We start from the raw sequence: 17,752 nt of genomic DNA on the forward strand, positions 1-17,752 counted from the left end.
TCTTTTGGACATTGGCCAAAACATTATCCACCCCTATAGTGCCTTTATTTCCAAACAGTCAAATCTTCCAACATAAAAGTTACTCAGGCAAGCTAAAGCTTTTATTGCTCAATGTTAGGAGTCTCATCAGAAAATTGAACTCCCTGAAAGCTCTTCTCCCCCTGGAGAATGCTGATATCTGTGTAATTACTGAAACATGGTTCAAAGTCATGGAAAACAGTCTGGCAGTGCATGGCTATAACGCTTTTCATACATTCCAATCACCCACTGAACATAAAAGAGCAAAAGGCTCTATATAAAGGATAAGCACACATCAAGGCTGGCAGTGACTCACACACGTCATATGACATGCTTGATGTACTTCTTGTCCAACTAAACATGGAAAAAAGCCATTACTATATTCTTGGTAGCTGCAGGTCGCAAATCATGAACCAGGAAACCCATACATTATACCTAAAGTTACTAGAATCACTCACCATCCATTCCAATACCATGCACATGGGTGATTTTAACTATCTCTCTATTAATTAGAACCATACACAACCACTAATATGCAGGCCTAAAGATTTCTTGACTTTGTAAATTCAAATGCTCTGTAGCAGCTAGTCTGCACTCCCACTAGGGGAGTAAATATCCTAGATCTGATATCACAAATAGGGGAGTTTGCTGCACCCCAGATCCCCTATGTGATGTCCTCACATGTGATCAAATCACAAAATGGTCTCCCTTGAAATAAATGTAAAACTAGTCCCCCCACCTAACCCCAAAAACTTTAAAAACTTCTCTAAAGTAAATTACCTCCTATTAAGGGATGGCATAGCTAGTTTCCAAGCTTCCTCAAATCCAGAAAACACAGACACCTGTGCAGAGGCATACAAAAAAGTCCTGTATGACCATATAAACAATTGCATAGAAATGACAGTACCAGACTGAAATACACTTAGGTCAAACCGCAAAAGCAAGGCTCCCTGGTGGACCTCTGGTATTAATATATTGTACAACAAAAGAAAGAAAATCCTGTCAAGAAGTAAGAGGGATTGTGCACAACAGAGAATAAGTCCCTCATTAGTCTAAACAAATGAATCGGGGAACTAGTCAGGTCTGTGAAAGCAGACTTTGAGGTAAAAATAGCATTCAAAGCTAAGGATAACCATAAGACATTTTTTCAGTTATGTCCGCAGTTTTAAGGGCAGCAACCAACAATGTGCAGAGTTAGTTGTAGATGGCATCACCTATATTCAGCAGAAAGATATAGAAAATTAGCTGGCAGACAAATTCAGCTGAAATTTCACCTCCCCATCACCCCCAGTTCTCCCCCAAGAAATACCCTCCATCACCAGTTATCACCAAAGAACAGGTTGCCGCTGCACTCTACAGCTAAAAACATGGCTTCAGTGGGGCCTGAGATATAGCAGGTTGTCTCTTGAGCAGTACTTATTAGACCTATTAGGATCTCTATTTAACCACAGTCTTCAGGCTAGGTTTGTCCTTATAGAGTGGAGGACAGCAACAGTCATCCCTCTGCATAAAGGGGGACCATCTGACCTGGGAAATTACAGACGTATAAGTTTGACTAGTCCTATATGTAAGGCCATATAAAGAATAATCATGGACGTGATAAATAATGACATAGGAAACCTCCAATCACTGGACCCACCCAATTCGTCTTTGTCAAGGGCAGGTCATGCTTTCTAAATCCAGTGGATTTCTTTGAAAAAGTCACTAAAGCCATGGATGAGGGTAAAACAGTACATGCATATACCTTGAACTTGCCAAGGCATTTAACACAATTCCCCACTCCGATGTTATAAATATACTCACAAAACTGAGTATAAATCTCTACATCACCAAATGGATATCTAATTGGCTTATGGACAGAACATGTGATTAAAGTCAGTAAATACAGAGCCAGCATAAGTCCATTTACTGGTGGTGTGCCAAAGGGCTCAGTGCTATATTGTTACATATGCCATGACTAGCTATAATTTTGTAAATAAGTTTGTCTTTAGGTCATTGTTCTGATTTATGCAAGACATTTGAATGTCAAACAGTATTCTTCTGGCTGACCAAATATACATGATTTTAAAGAGAATTTGAGTGTATGTTATGCCAGAGTCAGCTAACCTAGATGTGATGTCATTGTGTGCCAGAGTTGGGAGAACAGAATCTTCATGCACCCGTTTGTTTACTGTAGATCAGTGTACATATCTCTTTAAGAAACTTCCTGTGGGCATGTACTAGGTGTATTGATCACTGAGCATCTGCAGGGACAGAGTGCTATTTTGCATTTAGATGTTGTAGTATAAGCATGTCTGTGTGTAAGCTCTATCTGTTAATCAGTTCATTTATAGTTATTGAAGCTGCTATCCATCCTGTGTTTTCATGTAATAAAGCTTTTTAAACAAACTACCCCGCCTTTCCGTCATCCTTGGAGTAAGGGACGAGTGACATGGTGTCAGAAGTGGCAAATCTAAAAAGGACATGGTGTCTGAAGTGACATTTCTAATGGCCATAATGGACTTCGGGAGGCATCTATCTCCTGTTGGAAGCTGCATGTTTAATTTGCAAAACAGGTCAGAAACAAATTTTTAATGTGAAACTTGCTCAGACTGTTTTTTATTTGCAAAATATGAAATAAGGCATTTAGACCACTCTAAATAATATTAAAATAAGTCAAAATGTCCGATATTCCTAGAATTAATATGTGCTTTGCGAATCTGTATTTTTCATATTAACTGAGGCTATCCAAGTTAGCAGAAGTGTATGAAGTGTTCACATGTTTGTGCAGTGTTACAGTAAAGTTATTTTGCAGAATGCAGCCATTTCAAAGCATATTTTGCAAAGTACAGTTTTTCGAAGAGTTTATTGTGCATTTGAGTGTTATTCCAAGTACTGGCTGTGTGTGCAAGTGGACCTGGATTGCATTATGTTTTACTATAATTTGTTGGCATGGCAGACGGATTTCAAAAAACATCACCACTAGTGTTTGACAATAATATTGCTGAGAACTGGAGAGTGAGCAAGAGTATGACGTTTTCATATAGGCTGCATTTTCTGATAAAGATGGCCATACAAAGGCATTTATTCTACTTAATTTAGCTGGGTCAGAAGCCATAGAAAGGGAATGTTCATTTGTGTATGCACCTGCTATTTATGCTGGAGAGGGGGGAAACCATTATATTGTTCTACAGGCTGAGTCGAGAGAGGACCCTCTGGGCATAAAACGTAAATTTAGAGAAATGTGTAACCCCCAGACCAACATTACAATGGAGAGGCACTTATTTTACACAAGGGATCAAAAGCCAGGTGAAACTTTTTCTGCATATATAACTGACTTGAGAAATAATGCTAAAACATGCAGATTTGGTGATTTAAGAGATGAGTTGATAAAGGACAGACTTGTGTGTGGTATTAAAGATGATGCTGTGAGAAAGATGTTTGCTTCATGGCAGTGATTTAACTTTGAATAAGGTCACAGATTTATCAGATACATGAGCTCACAGAAAAACACACATTTATGCTTACAAATGAGAATAGCCTTAGAAGTTACTGCAGTAAATCTCACATAGATAGTATGCAGCATGTTATTAAAAGAAACAGGCCCAAGCACATGGTAGCTATGGGGTTTACCAAGGACTGCTGCTGGTCTCCTTAGAGCTTTCTAGCAAGTTCCACAGTTCACACAGCCTCAGTGAAGCATAAGAGTGAGTCAGCAAACTCAAAGCATGGGCCCCAACCTAGTTTCATTGCTAACTGTCGTAATTGTGATAACAGTCATGAATTTAAAAGTGAATTAGCTTTTGGCCAACAATGCCACAACTGTAATAAATGGAATAATTTCAAAATATTTTGTAAATCAGAGGGGACACATTCTTTTATTAAAAGGGAACATTTCAAGAAACAAATTGATCAATTAGGCAGCAGTAATGTGTGTCAGTGCTTAGTGAAACAGTCAATGCAGTTGATTTATAGGCCAAGAATGAAGCATTTTGTACTGTTCAGATAAATGGGAAACCCATAATTTCAAAGTTGATACTGGCTCAAAGTGTAATGTTATGTCTGCTGAAACATTTGTTAGAGTAAGTGCTGGTGAAAGGCTTGATTTGATTAAATATCATTAATTTTTTGCAAAAAGGGCTAAGAATCTTTACATATAGCTGGTTCAAGGTTGACATATTTTTAAGCATCCCATCCACCACTTTAGCACAAGCATAGGTTGCACTATTTCTACCATTAACAATTGGCCTAAATGGTGGATTAGTCAGGTCCTTATGTATTTTTGGTATTGAACCAGCTATATGTAAAGATTCTTGGTCCTTTTTGCAAAAAATTAATGATATTTCTTACAATGAAAATGATAACCTGCTTACAATAGATGTAAAGGACCTTTATACTTCAATTCCACAAGACATGGGAATTGAATGGGTTATTCTAAACTTAAAGGATAAAGGTGCTTCTTCATCGGAACTTTGGCTTATAGAGGAATTATTAAATATAATTTTAGCTCATAGCTATATCACTTTTAAAAATTATTTTTGCCATCAAAAAAGCGGGGTGGCTATGGGTTCACCCTGCAGTTCAAGTTTTGCCAACTTAGTTATGAGCTATTGGGAGAAACATTATGTTTTTGGCAATTAGAATGTTTCCTCAAAAATTGTTTTTTACACTTGATACTTGGATGATATTTTCATCCTTTTGAGAGGTAATAGTAAAGTGGCTGAATCTCTTGTGGATTACTTTAATACTAGTACTGATTTCCTTCATTTTACTTTTAATTTTGAGGAAAAACAGATTGCTTATTTGGATGTATTATTGATGAAAAATGACTTGATTCAAAAGTATGAAACCAAAATATAGAGAAAATCATCTTATTCCAACACATTCTTAAATTACTCTAGTGCTTACCCTTTGTATCAAAAGAAGTCCGTGATTAAAGGACAAATGGTCAGGGCCGCACGGATGACCACAAGGGATGATGATTTTCTTGAGGAATGTAAGAAATTAAAAAATATGTTCTTGAGAAGAGCATATCCTATTGAGTTTATTGAAGGAATTCTAGAAGAAGTTCCTGTTAAGAGGTATAGGGGTTTTTATAAACCCATAGTTAATGGGCATGAAGTTGATGGCTACAATGATACAGTTAATACAGAAATAGTTGTATCAGATTCTGGGAATTCTCTGGTTGATATAGATAACCCATTGGAAAATAATTCTCTTTCTTTTGAATACAGTTTGACCCTTACCTTTAATTCTGATTTTGATTTTATAAAAGGCATAATTTTAAAGAATTGGAATATTATTAAAGAAAATAAAGACGAAGTTGGTAAAGTAGGTAGGACACCTAAGTTTACGATCAGACGGGATAGGAATTTCAAACAATTGCTTGACGGTATTAATAATAATAACAATAATAATACTGTTATTAATAAAGGCATGGTTAGTTGTGGCTCCTGCCCCTACTGTAAATTTATGTTGGTAGGTAATCTTATTAATATTAATAATTTTGATTTGAAAAGTAAATTTAAAACCAACTGTAATTCTAAAATGGTGGTTTATGTAGCCAAATGTCAATTATGCCCATGTTTTTACGTGGGCAAAACTGTTCGGAGACTTAGAGATAGAGTCTACGAACATAATTACAATACTAAAAAATGTGTAATGGACAATGCTTTGGCTAAACATGTGCATGAATATTCTACACACACCTTTAAGTTTTGGGTTTTGGATCAACTAAGACCGAATATTAGGGGTGGTCCACTGGAATTACAGTTGGAAAAATTTGAGTTAATATGGCAGATAAGGCTATATTCTTATAATTGGCCTGGTTTGAATGATTTGTGCTTTATTGTGGCACTTTTAAAGCTTAGAAGCCATAATAGATAGAAATTACTATGTTTTTATTGCGAGGTAGCTTATTATGTGCACTTACATATCTATGATTTTTTATGTATGAATATGTGAAATATTATATATATATCATTTATGTATGGGTATATTTTTATACATATAAATATATTTATGTATTAATTAATTTTTGAATTGTATTTAGTTTAATTTTTATGGTTATACAGCTATTATAAATATGTATATATATATATATATATATATATATATATATATATGCACATCACATGCGTTTTGGTATGAGTATATATTATATATTTTATATTTTATATTGTTAACAACAATTTTATGAGTGAATGTGGGTATGGTGTTGTACCTTTAAGATGCTTATTGGGGATGTAGTATCAGCTGATTATAGCAGGGTATTTAAATGGATTAATTCAATTGTTCTGGTTTCTCTGATGAAGTTCGTACATAGTACGTACGAAAAGCGCTTTAGTTAATAAAGTCTTTTTTCACGGATTATCTTCGTGTGCTTGCTTTCTGTTTATTTATTGAAACCTGTTCCTGTTGCTAAGTCTAGTCCTGATGGTTATGTCACAAGATCTGGTCGAGTGTCGAGAACATATTCCAAATATACAGCGACTTGGACATGACAATATGTATCATTTGAGCATTGTGCTTATTTTTCTAAATGTGTATATTGATGCATGCCTAGCTGCTTTCTTTTCTTTAAGAGGGAGGATGTAGATCAGTGTACATATCTCTTTGTGAAACCTCCTGTGGGCATGTAGTAAGTGTATTGATTACTGAGCACATGCAGGGACAGAAAGCCATTTTGCAGTTAGATGTTATAGTGTAAGTACATCTGTGTGTAAGCTCTATCTGTTAATTAGTTTGTTTGTAGTTATTGAAGCTTCTATCCATCCTTGATGTGTTTTCATGTAATAAAGCTTCTTAAATGAACTACTCTTCCTGCTTGTCATCCTTGGAGGAAGGGACGAGCGACATTTACTTTTCAAAGTCTGATATGAGAGAATAGAATTTTCATAGCAGCTTCCTATTACTTAAAAAAATATGCTATAAAAGTAGGTTATGAGCCAGTCGTTCAGTTATCATTCAGTTGTTTTTCCAGAGCTGCTCAGAAGTAGTAGTCCAGTTGTTTCAAGAGTAGTGCCATTCGCTGAGGGCAGACAACAGCCTGAAGTGTAGACGTAATTCCTTGTCTTGCTTTGTAGAAGTAAGAGTATAATCTTGCCTTGCTGGGTTATTTAGATTAGATAGGGACAGTTAATCTTCAGATAGTCAGGGAACTGCAGCTAGCTAGTTAGAGGTTTTCTAAAATCAATGTGAGATCTATCCTACAATATTATTTTCCTATTTCCTGTGTCTGAAACTCTGTTGTTTATTGGAATCAGTTATTTAGTATTTACATATTTTCAAAGCTTGTTATTTATTATTAAATGTTTTTTTTACCTCACATTGTGGCTGGTTATTTAGTGAATATTTTGTAATAACTTGAGAATATTTACGCTTATTGGATAACACCAGGGCCACTTCAAAAAGCCTTACTGCTTAGGATACATGCTACCATTTGTTTCAATAACTCTTTTACCCAATATAATTGAACAGCCCTTTTGAAGGGTATTGTGGTATTTTACTGGTAGCAGCCATTATCTTGTAATTTGGGCAAAGAAACATAGCAAGTAAATCTGTGTCTGTCTTTCCCAAGAGTGTGTGTATGTGTGAATATAAGACATTTAAGAGTGAGTGTATAAAATACCTAGAAGTGGGACACAGTGCACCACAGTGGTTAGTGTGGAAACTCATTTGGGGACTTGGAGTGAAGCATATAGTCTAGTACCATGTTTGGAACCTGTTCCCTGTGTACTCTTAGAGGAAATTGTGTATTTCTATCCCTATTTTTAGTGACTGCCTCCCACTGATGTCAGTGGTGAAGATTTGGGCTCCTTGATTACTGGCTCGAGGAAAAGTGGGGCCATCACTGTAGATATTCTTCAGGAGGGTCTACATCAAACAAATGATTGGTGCAAGAACCATGACCTAAAACTAAATGAGAAATAATGCATTATCATACCCTTTGGGAAGTTAAATACCCCTGCAATTACCACATCAATAGCGCACCCCCTAAGAGTAGACTCAGAGGTGAGAGATCTAGGTACACAGATAGAGAGTAGTCTGAACTTTGACCACTGTGTGTCCACAGATGTGAGAAAGTCCTTCTGTGTGGCACAACTTACAAGTAAAGGTATAGCATCCAAATCCAAGGAAATTATAGTCCCATTGCACTCAGCAAAGACCAATAATAGAGTAGAATGCATCATTTGGCATGTACCTGACTAAACACTAGCTGGAGCGGCCTCAGAGGTTTCTCACAAAGAAAATACAGGGTGTAAACAACATGTCCTGTGCAGATAAATTAAAAGCCCTATCCATTTACTCTGTCTCCTTCCGACTGTTAATGGGTGACCTATGCCTGACCTGCAAGGCACTCATAAATTTAGCCCTGATTGAACTGTTACACATCCGTAAGTCAGACAGCACGTAGGGATCTAAACTTAGTAACTCAAACAAAACATGCTGGAGAGATGGATATGTGTCTTAGAGATTGCCCATTCTTTGGAACAAGCTTCCTATTCACATTAAGCAGAGCCCATCCTTGGCCCTCTTCAAAAACAGTTTAGATCAGTAATAGATGGGGAATCGCTAATTCACACCTGGGGTAGCCCATGTCCATAAGGGACACAGGCACTATCTGTAAGGGTTTCACTTCATAATACTGAAATATCAAAACACGGAAAACGAGAAAACTTCATAATATGGAAGCTCAAAATACTGAAAATCAAAATCCTGAAAACTCAAAATCCTGAATGTCAAAATGCTGAAAACAGATAAGATACATATACTGGCTGTAAACAACAAAAATCTAATTACATTCCTTCAAATATAAGCAGGGGGGCAAGCACCCCTGTGCCCCCCACACCCCCTGCTACTTAAATATATCAACTCCAAGATTGCACTTAATGTAGTGAAGTGCAATCTTGGAGTTGATATATTTAAGTAGCAGGGGGTGCAGGGGGGCTTGCCCCCTTGCTTATACTTGGTGGAAAGTAATATGATTTATCTTGTTTAAACTCAGTATATGTATGCTGTGTGTTTTCAATATTTTGAGTTTCAGTATTTTGAGTTTTCAGGATTTTGAACTTTCAGGATTTTGGTTTCAGTGTTCTGAATTTCAGTATTGTGATATTTCAGTATTATGAAGTGAAACCCTGTAAGGTACTCAATGCATAGGCACAAATCCATGACAACCTCTTGTCTGTAGGGATCATATATTGGGTTATATTGGCTAGGCTTGTAAGGACTCTTAAGCCATTAGTGAAGTAATTTCCTATGAGCAATGCTGACTTTGTATAGGGGTAATAGGACCACAGCTATCCTGATAAGTTGTATGTTGTAGTGTTATACTGCCATTTACAGACCCTGTCAAAATTCTGTGATATATGACAAGCGATGGACATTAATGAAGATTCATCTGTGAATCTAGCTACATTGCTGTATGAAATAGCTGCCCTACAACATGTAGGTAGTGGATTTCACAGAGTTTTAAATCAAAGTAGTATATCTGGCAGAAGCAGAGCTTTATTTGTTGTGCATGTTTTGGTCTCATTTGTAAATCTTTGATTAAGTGTATACTGATGTAAGTTACTACTGCTGCTTTGACAATACATGTATATGTGGCCCTATGGTCTTTTTATGATTTAATATGTAGCCTCAGTAATTAATTTTCAGCATGTTTTCAAGTGTTTTACCTGAGCTGGCAGTGATACTTAACTAGCTGGATATGTGAGCTGGAAATAGTTTTTACCGTGAGGCTTCAGCATCACCACCAGAATGGCAACATCAGCTGATATGAGCCACAGGACATCCAGTCACTGATCTGGCTCCCATGCCATTAATACCATTGGCAAATGAACATTTTCTTTCTGTGTTGGGGTTAGAGGGAGTGCTGAAAATTCCATGAAACAGGCACATAATGCTGGTTAGTAACAACAGTGTCCTTTTGTGTCTGAGGTGAAGTCTATCCCTGGTAAATGGCTCCTTGTCCTTCATGACCTGCCTTCATCTACTACAGTGTTCTTAGTCTGCTACATCCCCCATTCCTAAGGCTAGCAATTAAACTGCTCAGTCTTGTCAGTATTCCAGAGCTTGCTGTACCTTGCTGCGGTAACACCTCTCATGGTGAAACTGCATCTCCCAGACCACTCTGTGATTCTACAACTTCCTAGGTCCTCCTTATCACATGATTCATGGTCTTATCTGGCATTTATTTTTCCCTATATGTATTACTCTACATGGCTGAACCTTCCTTATGGGACTAGCTTTTTCACTACTTGACTTGTTCTAGTGAGTGTTAGGCCTAGGAATGTTTTTATCTAAAACCAAATTTTTCACTCCCCTACCCAGTTCCTAGTTAGTAATTGAGTGCCTTTCCAGGAGATCCTCTCTGTTCCATTTAGGCTAGCTCTTCCAGTCCACAAGCTCTCTGTACTTATGCAGTCTTAGCCAGCTTCTCCCACTGCCCTTCTGCCCAAATCATATTGCTTTCCAATCCTTTGTCCTTTTCCTCTTCTTTCTTGAGAATTCTTTCTTTCTTTCTGCACCTGCCCTTCATAGTCCTGTTTTCCTGCCTGCTGCTATACAATTTATTATGCTTTCACTTCTCTGCTCTCAATCCGACCTACCACGCATTCCACTTCTGTCACCATTCTGATTCCCACTGGCACACTTCCTCCATCCCTCCCCAATACTACCTCTGCTAAGTTCCGCTCCCCACTGTCCATGCTTATCTCTCCCTTCCTTCCCAAGATCTATCCCTCTCCAAATGACTTCTATCTGGCAGTCCTGCTCTGTCCCTTCTACAGTGAAAAGCCATTCTTCCCTTGCCACTGAATTTCAGCAGTCTCTTACAGGACTCTGTAATGTACCCATTTCCTTTTTTGACTGTTCTTTTCAGATATAAAAGTGGGATATGGGGTCTGGATAACCAAATACAATGGTGATTGCAGACTAGGTTTATAGTTCTCCAAAATGGCCTGCCAAAAATATCCAACTTGCTACAGTAACACCACCTGTATTGTCAGTAAATGTAGTATCATGTGACTTGGCAAAAAATAATCTAAATTATGATTGCAAAATAATTTTGCAAATCATAAAATTACATCATCATTATTAAAGCATTGTCAATGATAGATAACAGTTTAAACTTTGACCAACAGTTATCATAAAATGACATCATCATTATTAAAGCGTTGTCAATGATAGACAACAGTTTAAACTTTGACCAGCATTTATCTGTCAGAAAGCATATCATTTGGTGTTGTGTTAGCAGTGGGTTAGGGTGAAAATTATTTTTTTTATCTCATAATCCCTCATGACCATTGAGCCTTCATCCCACCATCTGGTTGGTCAATTTACTGTCCTTGAGGGGGAAGATCTTGATAGTCCATTTATTCCTTCTAGGAGTGAGGAAGGAACAGTGCCATTTGCTGTTTTTTTTTTTGCGTATGGTCATACTCTTTTTCCTGCATCTGTCTGGTACACCCTTGGGAGTTAGGTTAGGGCATAAGTGTGAAGGATGTTTGTATTCTTGTTTCTTGAGTGGCATTCCCACAACAGCCAACTATGAGTTCTCTGAATTCAGTTGGAGTCTACACCCTTGTAGGAATATCCCCTTAAATTAAAAAGGAACATAAATATATGTATCGCTGGTAGTGTTATCTGTGGTTATCATTAATATTATTGTTATTGCTGTATCTGTGATGTCAATTTTCATTTTATACTTGACATATGGCTTCAGTTCCAACATCGGAACTGACTTAGCCATTACTGCAGCTTGTGCTGTCCAAAAACCCTCGAGCTTAATCTCTACCCCTAATGCCTGTCTCCAATTTACCACAGATTTTGTTATTTGCTTTTCCAGACAGACATGTTCACCAGAGCTGCCGAGCTTAGTTTCGCTTTTTTGAATATTTTTTTCTTCTATTTTTCAAACTTCTTCTCCTCTCTTTCAGTGTTTATTATATTTCACTGTTTTTGTATCCTTTAATTAGTATCTCTGTCCCCTTTACGTACACTTCAGCGTATTCTCTGCTATCATTGTTGATAGCTTTCATCCATACACTTTAGTGTACTCCTTGACTATCATCGTTGATAATTTTTTTTCCTTTCTTCTCTTTCCACACATAAAAAAAAAGTTTGCCTTTCTTCACCTTTTCTGCTTGAGAGTTTTGCCTCTCTTTCACTTGAGCGTTGATTGTGAGGGTATGTGCGTGCGTACGTGTGTGTGTGCTTCCGACTACTTTTTTATTATGGCTGAGAAAACTAAGCTCTTCTGGCTTTAAAAATGCCAGAAGTGAGGCCATGATTTGTCTATTGTTTAGGTCCTGTGCATTTACAGAAGGACTGCAGTATTTGCCATGGTTGTAGCCATAGGGATCTTGTTGAGAGTAGAAATGAGCTGATTTTGAAAGGCTTGATTCCTTCCTCCTTTGGAAAGGCCATATCTGCTGTAGCCAAAAGTAGAATGGATATTTATTGCCCTTCTTCATTGTCCTCTTTGGAGAAGGGCAAAAAGAGGAGTTTGTCAGTACCATCCTTCCCTTTGGGACCAACAGCTAAGAAGCATAGATTCTCAGCTTCTAAATGCTCCTCGGAGCTGAAGGACTCTGACTGTAAAGACTTCGGCACCGGGGAAAATCACCAGCTCTGACAACCATTACTACGTCAAAACCCTTGATGCCGATGGCTTTGGCAGAAGATGATTTACTATCTGGTTCTACATTGATGCCAACTACTTCATTGCAGACTGTAGACATGGGGAAAAAGGAATCTCTCCCCAGGACTTGTTACTCCCCATCTGTTGACCCCTTTGTGGGTGAGTTGCCCGAGGTTTTTCCTCAGAGACCCAAATCACCCTCTGTGTCATCAGTCCGTTCCACCAAATGCCTTACAGAACTTTCTTTAGAGAGACTGGTGAATTAAATTTTGTGGGTGAGAGGTTTCAGAGGACTCCCTTTGGTTCCAGCCCCTATGGGCTCAGGAGCCAAACTTTCATTCAGTCCTCCTCTGAAGCTTTAGAGTTTACAGCTCTGAGTCGCCTGGTGTTGGTTATATATTTTCCAGAGCTCTCTCTCTCTCTCTCTTCTCAGCCAGTTATTGCCATGAATTCTTAGGTTACTTTGGAGCTTGAAACCACCTGGGGCCGTATCTGTTCTGTTGGCTCTCACAGACAGGGGTTGACTCCTGCTTCTGTCTTGGGGGCTGTTTCTTTGGAGCAGGGAGTGACCTCAGTTCTGAGGCAGTCTATCTCGGTTCTGGGCTAGCTTCCCTCTTCTGGGGAGCTAGCCTTTAAGGCAATGGAGAGGGCTTTGTCTCTTACAATGACACAGTTGGCCCCTTCCTTCTCAGGGTAGTTACCTTCCTCATGTCCAGTTATTGTCTGTCCACTGGGGCAGTGAGTACCGAAACCTCAGGAATCTCAGATAACAGATTCTGTCATCTTCTGATACCTCCCCAAACTATCCCCCTGAAGAGGTTCCTCAGAAGAAGTGCAGGAGGAAACACTTAGATTCTCCACAGGAATTGATCACTGAAGACATTGATTTTGATGAAGGGACAGGGTCCCCAAGGTCACCCCTGAACATTTTTAAATAGAGGGGTGATTGGAAGCCCCAAAACCCTTCCGCAGAGGAATCAGTTTACCTGCAGGCTTTCGGTTCTCACCTGTATACCTCTTGGATGACTCTGCCCACTGACAAACTCATTCAGTTGATTTCTCAATGGGCGTGGAAGGCTCCGGACAATATTGAACCTGTCTCCAAGAGACTGGACAAAATTTTATCTGCACCTGAGGATAAGGAATTGTGGGCTAAAGGTTTAGATGTAGATGCCATGGTCGTAGTGGACGCCGCAAAAAAGGAACTCACTGAAGAGAATTTAGCTATTCAACAACCCAACAGAGAGTCTTGGGCAATGGATAGATTTGGGAAGCGAGTTTACTCTTCTTTGACTCTCGATTTAAGGTCTTTAAATTTCTTGGCACATTTTAACAGACTTGAAAAAGGATCTGATCAAGGAGTTGTCTGATGCACTGGCAGGAATTGTTACTGAGGGAGTCCAAGAAAAGGTTGTTTCCCAGCTGTCCACCCGCTCCGACCAGGCATCGACTGATAGAAACAAGGGATTATGTTCTCCAGACCTGTGCTTACTTAGGAATAACTATCAACCAAGAAAAATCCCAACCATCTCAAACCCAGAGTTTGAAGTTTATAGGCGCATTGTTGAATATGACAATAACCATAGCATCCCTTCCTCCAGTGAGACTTCAAAAAAATCATAGCCCACGTGAAAAAAATAATACGCAGGAAGAAGGTTGCTGCCCACCTAGTTTTACAGGCCCTAGGTTCTATGGCAGCGACAATTACTCTATTTCCCTTAGCCAGATATCACGAGAATTCTGTAATGGCTGCCGGCATCTCAATGGTCTGTACTACATCAACCTATGTCAGACCAAATTCTGATCACCAATCATTGCTGAAAGGATGTAGCTTGGTGGATTCACTCCAAAGAAATTTTCCTGGGTCACCCCTTCATCCTACCTGATCCCAAGGCCATAGTAACCATGGATACCTCCCAGATGGGGGGGGCATTTTCTGGTAAAAACTGTCCAAGGCACTTGGTCCCCTACAGAGGCCAACTTGCATATCAGCATTCTGGAGCCAAGAGCTGTGCTTTTAGTGTTGCAAGCCTTTCAAACTGCCCTTCCTTCAGGGACTGTTGTGAGTCAAACAGACAATATGTCAGTAGTTTGGTACATCAACAAACATTAAAGAACCAAATCTTATCCCTTTTGTCGAGAAGTACTCAGTGTGTCAGTAGGCAGTCACTTCCAACTGCTTTCTGATAGCAATGCACATTCCAGAGAGTTCAATGTGATAGCAGACAAGCTAAACAGATGTATTCTGCAGCCTCACAAGTGGTCTCTCAATCCAATAGTGACGGAAGACATTTTCCATAAAAATGGGGCCAGCCTTGCTGCGACCTGTTCGCCTCTTCCCCTAAACAACTAGTGGAGCAACTACTTTGCCTGATTTACTCTCTGGAGTAGTCACCAAGAGACACACTTATCCACACTTGGCCCTCTGGGCTCCTGTATGCCTTTCCCCCTGATAACTCCAATCCCAAAATTCTTGCAGAAAGCACTCAGGTTGAAGAGCAAAGTAATCCTCATTCTCTATTTTGGCCTCGACAGATACAGTTCCCCTTTCTTTGGCCTTATTTAATTCAGTGACAATGGACTCTGGATGCAGCTCCAGATCTTCTGTCCCATGCAGAGACATTTCACCAAGACATTTTGAACCACAAGCAAGACAGCACGGTTCCTCCAGTCCCACTAGTGGCCAGGCATCTTAACCTTTCTTCCCCAGTACGCAAATTCTCCTTGCTTCTCTTAAACCTTCCTCACAGAGACTATATAATAGTAAATGGAATAGATTTATCATTTGGGCATGTGAAGGGGATATTGATCCGTTTTTCACTTCTGTTGATAAAAGTTTAGAGTTCTTAGCCTCTCTTTTCAATGCAGGAGCTTCCCCTTCTATGATCAGAACACATCTAGAAGCAATTTCAAATTTCCATGAGGGTTTGGAAGAACGTTCGTGGCTTCTCATAGACTCTGTAAGTCATTTTTAAAAGGGATAGTGTTTCTGAAACCTCCTTTCAAAGATCCTACTCCACCTTGGGACCTAAACCTAGTGTTGCAAACTATTGTACATTCTCCCTTTGAACCATCTGCAGTCTATGATCTGAAATACTTGTCATGGAAAACATTTTTGGTGGCAATAACCCTCTGCTAGAAGTATTTCAGAAATTCAGGCTTTATCATGTAAATGACCTTACCTGATCTTTCATGTGGACAGTCTCCTTGTGAACAAATCCCACCTTCCTACCTAAAGTAGTGTCAGAGTCTAATATCAATCAGGTGATTAATCTGTCAGTATTGTTTCCAAAATTTTAAAACGGAGGTCAATGCTGTCTCCTTTTCAATTGCTAGGTCTGGCAAACTAGTCAGCAAGGTGAACTTAGCCAGATGGCTTAAGGATTATATTTTCTTTATCTATGACAGAAGGAAACTTGCCTTGCCTAGGCCTGGTAAAGCACAGTCTAAAAGATCTGTTGCCAGTTCAGCAGTTTTCCAATCTAGAGCTTCAGCGGATGATATATGTGTGGCAGCTACTTGGGCTTCTACCCATACCTTTTATTACACATCACAAATTGGATTTGGTCTTTCCCTGGAAGAGCATCCTTTGGTTCAGTGATGCTCAAGAATATCCTTTCACGAGTCATCCCATGGTCTAAAGTAGCTGGGGACTCTGCTCCATATGTCAAGGATAAAATGAAAATCGACAACATTAGATAGAGAAGTTATGTACTCACCATAACGTTCCATTTGTGTTTTCCATTTTCATTTATCCTGGACTCTCCTCCCTCCATCCTCCGGCCTTGAAGACTCTTTCATAGAATGGATAATATACTTTTTTCCTATGGTAACCTTTGAGACATAGCAGATATGGCTTCTGTTCAGGCTTCTTTATCTATCAATCTATATCTAATCTGCAAATTCGATCTGAGGTAATTGGGAGACCGGCATTATGGGTAGAGGTGAAGTTTGAGAGTTTTTGGTCAGCAAGGACTGTAGTAATGGCTGAGTTGGTTCCGATGTCAGAACCAAACTCATATGTCACAGATAAATAAAAATGGACAACACAGGTGGAAATTATGGTGAGTCCAGCCTTTGCCTTACATAATTTCTTTTTGTTGTTGATGCCATTTAATGTTGCATGCTTAGTGCCTTTGTTAGTGTTTTGATTGCATTTAGTAATTCTACCTTCATGTATTGCTGTGTATTAATCCTGCTATTGCCTGGCTTATCATGTTATCTCACGTAATAAAAATACTGAAAACAGAGAGCATGAAACCAAACCATTTAAAATGTGCGTCCTGGCTTCAGCAAAAGGCATACAATTAAGGTTTGTTTCCTAGTAAAGAGGCCTCTGGAATGTTCAAAAACAGACTTGGCTCATGAGTCTGAAACACAGAGCCCCATCTGCTAAACATCTGATTAACCTCTAAATTGAATAACATCTGCCTAACCTCTAAATTGAGTATATGTCTTCAGCACAACCCAAAGGGTGCCATCAACACAGAAAATCACTGGGCTGATGCAAGAAATTATATACCATTCTGCTTCTTAGACATTAAGGTGTCAGATCAGAAAGATGTGATAAACTCACTGGATATAAAGTGATCTCTGCAATTCCCTCCTCTTTCTGGATGTGGTGTTAATCAAAGAGTGAATGTTCTGTGGTAAGATAAACAGCTAAGGCAAAGGCTGGACTTCATTAACTGCATACACAGAACAAAGAAATTCCAAAAGACCCACTGTGCCCTAGAAAGATAATATACTGCACTGGAACTGAACTCAGTCAGTCATTTTGGTTTAGTTATTTTGAGTCACTTATTTGGTTTAGTCAGACTTTGGAGCAGTCAGCCATGGACGTTTAGTGAGTCAAGTCAAATACTTCAGTCTGCAGACTTTCAGGTATTCATCTTCTTGCTCCAGTCATACTTGGAAGGCTGTGTGTTTCTAGCTGACAGATAGACAGACACGTAAAGGGCCCTGCTGAAGGATTAACATAACTTTCTACACTCTGGAAAGGGAAGCAAAGACTGTGATATTTCATCTTGTGAACCCTGGAACTGGCAAATCCAAAAAGATAGATCCATTGTCAGTGAGGGAATGTGGAATGTGCCAGACAGGAATATC

The 17,752-nt window shown here is 39.0% G+C and overlaps 1 protein-coding gene across 1 annotated transcript in view; it reads left to right on the plus strand.

The window, feature by feature from the left end:
* Positions 1-17,752, plus strand: part of CEP128 (centrosomal protein 128) — a 2,208,485-nt gene that overhangs the window by 1,009,578 nt on the left and 1,181,155 nt on the right. The gene's annotated exons all lie outside the window — the stretch shown is intronic.

This window comes from Protopterus annectens, chromosome 6.part0 (genome assembly GCF_019279795.1).
Source record: "Protopterus annectens isolate FY-2018-M chromosome 6.part0, PAN1.0, whole genome shotgun sequence".
NCBI lineage: Eukaryota > Metazoa > Chordata > Ceratodontiformes > Protopteridae > Protopterus > Protopterus annectens.